The following is a 10,618-nucleotide window of genomic DNA, read 5'->3' as shown; positions in this document are numbered from 1 at the left end:
TACTTTTCATTTGACAAGGTTTTTATCCTTAGGACCATACTATACTCAAAATTCCATCATTCTCTCATGTTCTATACTTTCTAAGCTTGGTCATACTTATCATTCAATCATTTCACTACATTCTAGATGTAATCATGCTCATTTTCCACACATTTCATTACATTCTAGGACCATACCAACTTCTTCCGCAAGCATTGCTTTTATTCCCTTTTATCGTGCCATTTGTTATCATTTGTATTCCCATCATCCGTCATCTACATTAAACATTTTCTACATTCATTACTTCATATACTTTTTATGTTACCTCAAGTTACATTCAGGCATTCATACTCATATTTCAACAACTCTCATTTCACCTTTACATCATCATCAACATTGGTCACAATAGGCCATATCATGCATGCCTCTCGTTCATAGGGAAATAAATCCCTCATCCTTAATACTTACTTTCTCGCACCATTCGTTACTCGAAACGTATTCCGTTAACAATTGCTTCATTCTCATCAGCCATCTACTATAACATTCGAGATCATTACTAAATTTCATTCTTTAGTCATGTTCACTTCATTCTAACATTTTAAATTTTTCTACACTTTCCTTTCTTTCATGCTAGGTGTTAATGGCCCTTTATGACCACACCACATACTTCTCATCATAGGATTGATGAACCCAGCTAGAATTTCATTCATAACTTTCCAATCATATACGTTCTTACTTCGAAACATTTCGATATGACCCGGTTAACATTTAGAGGACCCTAATTATCATACGTTACCTTTTTCAGGAGCTTGACGGAGCTATTGGATTGGCCTTAGAAAATATTCTACAACGCATTTTAAGTAATATGTTAATAAGCTTAACATATTTTAATGACTTTCATTCGCTTACTCATTACTATTATACTTTCATTCCATCCGTTTTTTTTGGTGCTAACGGCCATTTCATGACCACACCGCATACTTTTCATTATAGGGTTAATAAACCCGGTACTAACTTCATTCGTATCCTTCGTTTCCTACACATCTTCATCTTTCTATACATCATTCGTTCTTAGTAATTCATTCTCATGAATCACATACTCATCCAATCTTTCCTTACAAATATTCTAGATGTGTAATTACTTCATCCATTCGTATGTAAAAACTTTTCATTCTTTCACACATTCATCATTAAAACATGTTGGCTATATGGAATTCTTTAGTCTCATTATCAAATTGGGGCATTCCTAGCATTTAAACGAGTACTAGAACTAAATTTAAAAGCTTCGCATAACAAACAAGCAATTCTGGAAAGAATGGATAAGGAAGTGCCGTCGCCGACGGCACATATGTGCGTCGCCGACGGCTTCTGAAATGTTGCGTCGCTAATATTGTCCGTAGACAGGAACTTAGGGCGTCGGGTGAAAGAGTGTCGTCGCCGACGGCACATATGTGCGTCGCCGACGGTCTCTCCGTCTCGCAGACGCTGAACAACTTAAAAATTTCATTTCCAGGGATCTTTTTTTTTTTTTTTGATCCGGAACGGTCCCGTGGAGTCCCGGAGTCCCCCGAAACATCTCCGAACATCTAAACCAGGTCATTTTTGTAAATTAACCATAATTCCCTTCCCGTTTCCCATTAAAACATAGCTCGAAAGTCTTAAATCACTTACTTGCGTGGCACTTTGGAACGAACACACCTTCACAAGAGCTTTCGGTTTGAGTCCGAGCGCCATATCTTGCTCGAATCTCTCAAACCCAGGCTCTGATACCAACTTGTTACGCCCACATTTACATAGGGTCAAAACAACATGTCAAACCCTCAAAATTTGAAACTTTCATTTCATTACATATATTTTTGCTAAAATACCCTTAGTTCAAAATCAACGTAACCATCTAATTTAATCACAAGAGCTAACACAATCCACCATTTCGAGTACAAATTTAACATACTTACTAACAAAAGACCTTAATCTTGAAAAACTAACATTTACATTCTAAAATAGTTTTGACCCGTTTACAAAAGACAAACTTGAACCGGAAGCGCGTAAAGGGCGGCGCGGTGTGTTCGATCCAAGCTCGGCATCATCAAAGATGAGATTTACCTAACATTCAAAAAAACACAAATAAGTTCATTAGTGCAATTCTTTTAACATCATAACATTTCAAGTCCATTTGTCCTTTATTTGACCCATTAGCGATTCATAGCAAGAATTCATTTCTTTCTTTTTTTTTTACCATTTACTTCTTTCAACTAGCTATTTCCGTTAAGAGCGGATGTTTTACATATCATTTCATTATCCATATCTTCATTCCATCCGACCCGTTCACACCGAGTATAAGACCAAAACCTTCACGAAGCCTAACATCCATGGCAATATGTAACCCATTCTTGACGGGTCAACATTTAACATTTCATCATTTCAAAACTTCAATACATTATGACCCATTTATAACAAGTCATTTCATATCTATTCCCTAATCTCATTATCCATTCGTTTGACCCGTTCATGACGGATCATCATATTACATACTACACAATTCTATATCTTATAACTAGCAACATTAGAATAAAACCCAAACCGTATTCTACATTAAGCCTACTCGAAGTTCATATGAACTTACCTTTGTTTTGCACTTGCTTGCGAACCGGATTGACTTGTATCCTCTTCCTTCACGCCTACAATTTCACATTTAACATTCCTTCAATCCCATGCTTTTATCTCACATTTACAATAACATAGTGAGCTAACAATTCATAATTTCATCAATTCTAATCAACTACCATCATGTGTATATGTAATCATCAACATTACATGAGAACTAATACTCAAGCATTTCATCAAACACTTGGTGTGCATAACATTAGCAAAGCATAATGTACAAGTATCTTATGCATAACTTCACTAGTTCATATAAAGATCATTAACTTCAACTAATTTTTCACATAACTTTCATTCTAAATCAGATTCATATAATAATAATCTACAACATCCAACTTCATATATCATAACTATACTCAATTTAACACAAGTAGCATCATCATCTTCATAACATCACTACTACTAGTGGGTTTTCATCCAAACATCAAAATAATTAGAATTTCAAGCATAATTCATGTTTCATGAGATGATTCTAACTCGCTATCATTCTAGTTTCATACAATTTCACGGATTGATTCAAAACCCAATTCATCAAGATCATTAAAACATATAATTTAACTCACCTAGAGTTGAGAATACTTAGACGATTGAGAAATTAGAGACATGCATTCGAAATTATCCTTAAATCATCTTCAATTTGCTGAATTTTGGAATGTGTTGGAGAAGAAGGGATTTTCCTTCTCTCTGGTTCTTTCTAGCGACACACACACACACACTCTTATGTGTGTTGTGTTTTATTTTTCTATTTTATATATAATTATCTTTTCCTTCTTGCAAGTTTGGCCCTTCAAGTTTAATCACTCATTTTAAAAGGGTTGAATCTACTTTTATATAACATGAACACATGTTTAAATAAAAACCTTCATAATTAAGTTTTGGGGTGTTACACCTAAATCCACTTCCTCCTCCATTACTTTTTCTTTTTCCACTTCATCAAACATCCAACCAGTGGAATCCCCCAATTCCACTTCTTCTTCAATTACTTTTTTCTTCACTAACGACCTTTGATACGCCGCCCATTCTTCTTCATCTATTTCATCATCAGAGTCACTCCCGAAGTCATATATATAATACCCTTCTGGACCGGAGGTGGGACTTCGTCGTCCATTATCGTCTCCGTGACTGGAATGATCTCCTTATCTGACTCTTCTTCTACTTCCTCTAGCTCACCCCGCTCTCGAACTAACTCCTCTACTCTCTTTTTATTTCTCTCCGTATATTCAGCCATGCTTTCCAGGGTAGCTTGATTTTGCGCTATGAACTGCGCCATTTGTGTCATTGTCTGAGCGAACATCTCTTCTATCCTACTCATACTACCCTCAAAACCTCTATCGCTCGTCTGAACCAGGTTACGTTGCGGCTGCTGATACAGATCATTGTAATATGGCCGATTATCATAACCTTGCAAAGAATATCCCTGTGAAAAATATGGCTGCGGCTGCACAACAGGGTTAGTGTAACGTGTGGAGTACCTCGGGGAATATGGACAAAATATAGATATGTGAGGTATACCACAATTTTGACACATAAAAGGGTTGGCGTCACATCGTGCAGAGGACCCCTCAGATTGTGGGCACTTAACAGTAAAATGAGGTCCTCACACATATTTACAAGACTCAAGAAAAATAAAAGACACGGACAATTAGACTCCTACGACTCAATATACAAAAGCAAGTAGCACGTATGTGTCAATTAAGTCCAAACAAAGTAATCAACGCAATTGCCAAAGAGTCCCCGGCAACGGCGCCAAAAACTTGATGTGCTGAAGATGTGGGTTAATTAAAAACAACTAAAATTACCCTAATTCTAGACTCTTAAGCTTTAAATTTATAAAACTAAGACTCGATCTAAACCCTAAATCACACAACCGGCAAGTGAACCGATCAAAGTAGTAAAGCTAAAGCAAGTCCGAGTATCGAACCCAAGAGACTCTACTGATTACGCTACGACTCTATCTAGACCTAGACTGACACGACATACTAAATTGTTTATTAATTGGGGGGGGGGGGGTTTCTAAAAATCTTAAGAATACAAATAACGAAAAACTAGATTAGCTAAATAACTAACACGAACTCGAACGAAGACTTTGACCAGAGATGATGAAGACTACCTAGGCTAGACGCAGGCTAAACTCAGAATGGATTTCTATTCGATAATTTTATGGTGTGGAACCGGGATCTTTGGATACTAAACCTATTAAGACACCACTAAGCCCCTCAAACACTCTCAAAGCGATTCTTATGACACTACCTAGGCTGTTACGCTCACTGGTTTTCTAGATTTCTTTTCCGTCCTCTAGTTTCTTGAAAGTGCCTATGTAAGACGCTCTACCTTGCCGCGCGAACGTCTAAAGCAACTACGGGTTTTAATCTTGGCTTAATAGACAATGGAATGTTAAGTCCTTATAACTAAACCGAGACCTATTAATATCCTCAAGCCTTTCCGCGACGAGTCTAGCAGCACATTTGATTTTATTAAATTACCGATTATTACTTCTAAGGTTACTTACTCGATTTTCACCCTAAAGGATCAAAGATTTATTATGTGATATAGACACTCACCAAAACCTAAAACCCTAGCCCGACTCTATTCCGTGATAAAGACCGTCACCAAGAATCGAACGAAGCAAGAAACAATAATAAAATAATCACAAGCATGCATACGCACCAAGTTAAATTCTCAAAGCTTTTACAATACAAGAAAAATCCACAACCACGCCAAAAATCGAATAAAGATTCAAACTTTATTTAGCTATTGTTATCACCTAGGTAGTTAAAAGTTCTAGCCAATAATCATGTTATCAAATAGCATCACAATCATGAAAAAATCAGAATTCATCATCAAATAGCAAGAAACAAACGAAAACAAAAGATTACGAAGGTATAGAACCCGAATTCTTTGATCACGAGTGCTCTTGAACTTCAACGATGATTCCGTGGCTTCCGAGCACTTCAGAACCTTCAAAACAGCCTCTTCAATGTCCAAAAATCGCCTGAAACTCGTGTCTGATCCTCCTTCCTGTTTTCGTCTAATAATCTTCCCCTCTGTTGACGACTAGAATTATTTATAAATATATCAGTTGTGTTCGACTCCTTGCGTCCCAAGATATCTGATTGCCGCCTCTACTAATTATTTTCATGAAATATTATATCCCCCTCTCGATTATTTGCGTCTGATCTTGATTCCTTTTTTCCCAAAAGCCCATGATGACGTCCACAGTCTATATATGGGACTAGGAATACTTATGGTTTTATTATAATTTTCATTGATTCACAAGCCCACATCCATCCAAATATATATATTTTGTAGTAGCACTCTTAACTTAAAAATAGAGATAGTGGTCTCGGCCCACTCAAAGAAAATAGCTGCAATTTTAATTCCGGTCACTGGCGCCCTACTCTACTCAACTGGCTGGTTATAACTTCATTACTCTTTTTCGCTCCATTTGCACCAGGACCTGCCAAAACACAAAATAATATAATATAACACTAAAACTAAATAAAAATAAATAAAAACTATACAATAATTGTACAATTTACACGAGAAAAATATGTGTATTTTACCCTACATCAGTATCACCCTGGAAGGGGGTGATGCGATTCGGTAAGAAAGGCAAACTAAGCCCGAGGTATATTGGACCTTTCGAGGTAATCGAACGTGTCGGATCGGTTGCCTACAGATTAAACTTACCAGAAGAGCTCAGTGGTATCCACAATGTGTTCCACATCTGTAACTTAAAGAAGTGTTTCGCAGATGAATCACTGGTTATACCGCACACAGATGTACACATCGACGAGAGCTTAAAATTCGTTGAGAAACCTGTGTCGATCGAGGATCGACAGGTTAAGAAACGTCGCAGGAAGTATATACCGATTGTGAAGGTGAAATGGGATGCCCGTAGAGGTCCCGAGTACACGTGCGAGGTAGAGTCCACGATGAAGGAGAAGTACCCTCATCTATTCCAATAAATCTCGAGGTCGAGATTTCTTTTAAGGGGGTGAGGATGTAACACCTCGAAATTTTGCGTCCAATAACGTATTGACACGTGTCTTAAGTTTACACGTGGTGTTAAATACTAAATAAAGGACTAAAGTTGACAAACATTGAAAGTATGTAAATTCGAGGGTTAAAAATGTCAACGAGGGATAAATATACTGTACAGTAACCCTAAATGATGCTCGTACCTTCAAACAAATAAATCATGGATCGTACGGAACGAAATACGGAAGAAAGTGAGAGATTACAAACTACAGGGGTTAATTGTGTCAACATGTTTAAATTATATCTCTGAGTGACCCTTTAACATACCCGAGGCTTTGTAACAGTAAATTACGCTCACTAGAATATACGATATAAATTTCGCGAAGTTCCGTTTTAAAACGAGAAAGTTATGATCACTTCGTATGCGAGGGGTTAGAGCGTCAACAATGAAAGTTAGGGCTTTTCGGATAGTAATTAAACTAACCGGGGACCTAACGGCGCGGGTAAAAGTCACGAGGCCCTTATTCGTAAATAAACGAGGCCCAAAACGCAAAGTTACCCCTTCGAAACCGAAAGGCCAGGGTAATAATGGTAAAAGATTTGAAAATCTTGAAATACAGTCCTCAGGTGGGCCGCGTCGAAGAAAGCAAGAAGCTTACGCGGACCGCGCGGGCAATGCAGATTCGTTTGCTGACAATAGGATCCAGGCGACCCGCGTAAGGGTAGCCTGATCCTTAATGCGCGTCGCGTTAGACCGCCAGATGCAGAAAACGTGCACAGGTTCAATGTTTGTTGTTTTAACCGACCTTGGATGCAATTATGGCAGCATGGGCGCCCCCTACACGTCCCCTAACACTCAAGGACAGTTGTTGAACATCCATGATCAATTATAGATCTTGTTGTCATGATCTAATGCACCAATTTTCACTATAAAAAGCCATAAGTTATGCACATTGTAACCACACCTCAAACCTGCTTTCTTGATCACTTCTGGAGCTCAAGAACACTCTTCTATCATCTCTAGTCGTGTACCAAGCTTCTGTAAGTATGCCTAACCCTTTGTGGTTTAGTTTTTACATAGTTTTAGCTTAAAAGTCAATCCGTCGTAATTAACGATTGACTTTGCGATAAATCATAAGTGGTCCAGTGGTTTGTCGAATCAAAGGTAGCTATATGTTGGTAATCATGTGGGCTTTAAACCCCTAAAAGGGCACCCTCTGATTCCCACTCTAACTTGTCCGAATGTCGAGTCAAACTTGCTTAGAAAAAGTCAACAGAATGCTATTTTGCGATTTTATGCATAATCAGTAATGTAAATGGCGTGTAATCTGTTTTAACACTCATATAACATGATAATAAGTATATTAACTAGTCTAAGCTTGTTTGATCCGACCATTTACTGTTTTGACCCGGTTCGGAACCGAAAGTCGCAAAAGTTTGACTTTTGCTTTGACTTCAGTTCTGACGCGTTTTGGTATGAGTTAGATATGCCTTAGGACTCTCTTAGGACCAGGTTACATGGTGGTTTAACCCTCTGTGACCGGTTCGTTGTTTGTCCAAGTCTTTAGCACATTTCCGTTAAATGCTTAAAAGTTGACCGTAACGCCCTTTTTAATTTAAAACAAGAATTTCGAATATGTGAAAGGACAATAACCTTATTTACTGATTTCTAAGCATGTCCCTAAAATTTCACGTCAATCCGAGGTCTAGAATAGGAGTTATGCTAAATAGCGCAATTACGGAAACTTTAGCAATTAAACGGCGCATTTAGCATAAAGCCTATCTAAACCCAAATTTCGGCACCAAACCTTTTACACACTGATGTAAAATAATATTTTGGGATTTTTAAAGATTTTTAACTATTTTTAACCTGCTCATAACCTGCGGTATTTTGGACCTGCTCATAACCTGCGGTAAATACCGAATATAACCTTTTCGAGCATAACTTGAGTTCTACAAGGTATTTTGACCCGATTCCAGTTGCTACCGATTTTAAATAATAAATAGAGTATTTTGGACTTTATAAACTGTTCGGAAAACTCAGATTTCCTGTAAAACTCAGAAACCTCTTTTATAATCTTTAAAATGACCGAAATACCCCTGCGGGGCATATAATGGATTTAAACTCGTTACGGGCATTATGGAAGGTATGCTACTGATACCACAACCTCTTTAAAGCATATTGACTTAGGAAACTTGTGTAGGACTCTTACGGTTACCCGTTACGCCTTTTGCGCGCACGGTTCGGTTTATGTAACTAGTTTACATAAACTAGCCGAAACGGGTCAAACCTTATTGTTTTGACCTCAAAATCCAGAGTATGGTTATATTACCCATATAAAACAAGTCTTCAAACTTGTTGGGTCCGAATCACATTCCATTCCCGGTTTTCTCCTTTCACGCGATTAAACCGTAATTATCCTTTGAAACTGACCGGTCTAAGCTAAGGCTAAATTAAAGACCCGTTAGGATTCTAATAGGTTTTTAAACCTTCGTTCCAGAGTAGGAGAGCAGTAAAAGAAACTTGCATTTGTTTATTAAGGATATTACTTGCTCAGGTAAATACTTTTAACTTATTTTCCGTTATACGGGCTTGGGTTACGGTATTTAAAATACCGCTTGGTCGGGCAATTGACCCCAACTCATTAGTAGTCGGATGATTTCAATGTGACCCGTTTAAAAAATGGTTTTGTTGGCTTTACGCCTTTGGGAGCTTAATGACCATGTCCCGGATATCCTTGGCATCATTTTACGAAATGGCCACGACCTCGACACACGGGTGTAGGCGTACACCCGTCAATGTGTCTATATTATAAAGGTATAACCGTTGGTTTTCCCGCCACGGCTTTATGCTTTGTGGCGTGTTTATTAACCTTAAACCCGGCACGACCCGGGCGATTGAACGCATAGTAAACATGTAATTCTTTTACAAGATTTAATTATAAATTATCCCAAGTTATAAAGAGTTTGTGCCTTGTGCATTCAAATCAGTTTTATTAAACATTTTACAAAAGTGTCGGTTGAATGTATTTACCAGTGTAAACTGACGTATTTTCCCCAAAAAGATTAATGCAGGTTCTACTCGTAATAGGCTGGCCACTCCTTAGCATCGTTAGAGTCTCGCAAGCTTGGGATGCCAGTATCTGTTGAACAATATTTTATATTTTATTTTGATCCCCTGTGGATTTGTTTCGACTACTCGTGATACTTGGATATTACAATCAATGGTTGAAATATAATTTATCTTTATGCTTCCGCTGTGCATTTATATATTGTGTGGTTTGACTATATTGTTGCCAACTACGTCACGGTAATCCCCCACCGGGCCCACCGGTGATATACGTGGAAATCGGGGTGTGACAGTAATGGGTATTGATTCTTAATTGTAACTTTATTTAATTCCCTATAATCAATACACATTTTCATTGACCCATCTTTCTTTTTCACGAACAACACTGGTGCTCCCCAAGGGGATGAACTAGGTTGTATAAATCCTTTGCCTAGTAATTCATCTAACTGCTTCTTCAATTCTAGCATTTCAGTGGGTGCTAGCCGGTAAGGTGCTTTGGCTATTGGTGTAGTTCTAGGAATTAGATGAATCCTAAACTCTACTTCCCTATTGGGTAGTAACCCAGGTAATTCTTCTGGGAATACATCTGAGTATTCTGAAACTACTGGGATTTCCTTAAGTTCCTTACTTTTTGTGTTAATGATCACTGAAATCATGTACACTACTTGTTTTCTTGAATAACTAGCCAACTTTATTACTGAAATGAATTTCAGTGGCTTTCGAGGTTTATCTCCTGTGATCAAAATTACTTCTCCTGTAAGTGTATGAATTTCTACGGAATTTTTATCACAGAGAATTCTAGCATGGTTGGCTACTAACCAATCCATTCCTAACACCACATTGAATCCGGCTAATTTCATAGGTAACATGTTTGCGGAAAATTTATGTCCTAATAGTTCTATCTTTCCTTCTCGCAAAACCTTATCT

At 37.7% G+C, this 10,618-nt stretch overlaps 1 long non-coding RNA gene across 1 annotated transcript; it reads right to left on the bottom strand.

Moving 5' to 3' along the window:
- Positions 1 to 1,853: 1,853 nt before the first annotated feature.
- LOC110884320 lies at positions 1,854 to 3,343 on the bottom strand. Its single transcript, XR_002561056.1, has 3 exons — positions 3,204 to 3,343; positions 2,603 to 2,657; positions 1,854 to 2,082 (listed from the first exon to the last, which is right to left on the bottom strand). It is a non-coding gene; the product is annotated as an uncharacterized LOC110884320 (long non-coding RNA).
- Between the last annotated feature and the right edge of the window lie 7,275 nt (positions 3,344 to 10,618).

This window comes from Helianthus annuus, chromosome 10 (genome assembly GCF_002127325.2).
Source record: "Helianthus annuus cultivar XRQ/B chromosome 10, HanXRQr2.0-SUNRISE, whole genome shotgun sequence".
NCBI lineage: Eukaryota > Viridiplantae > Streptophyta > Magnoliopsida > Asterales > Asteraceae > Helianthus > Helianthus annuus.
Note: the sequence above shows the minus strand (reverse complement) of the source record. Positions and strands in the feature narration are given on the sequence as shown.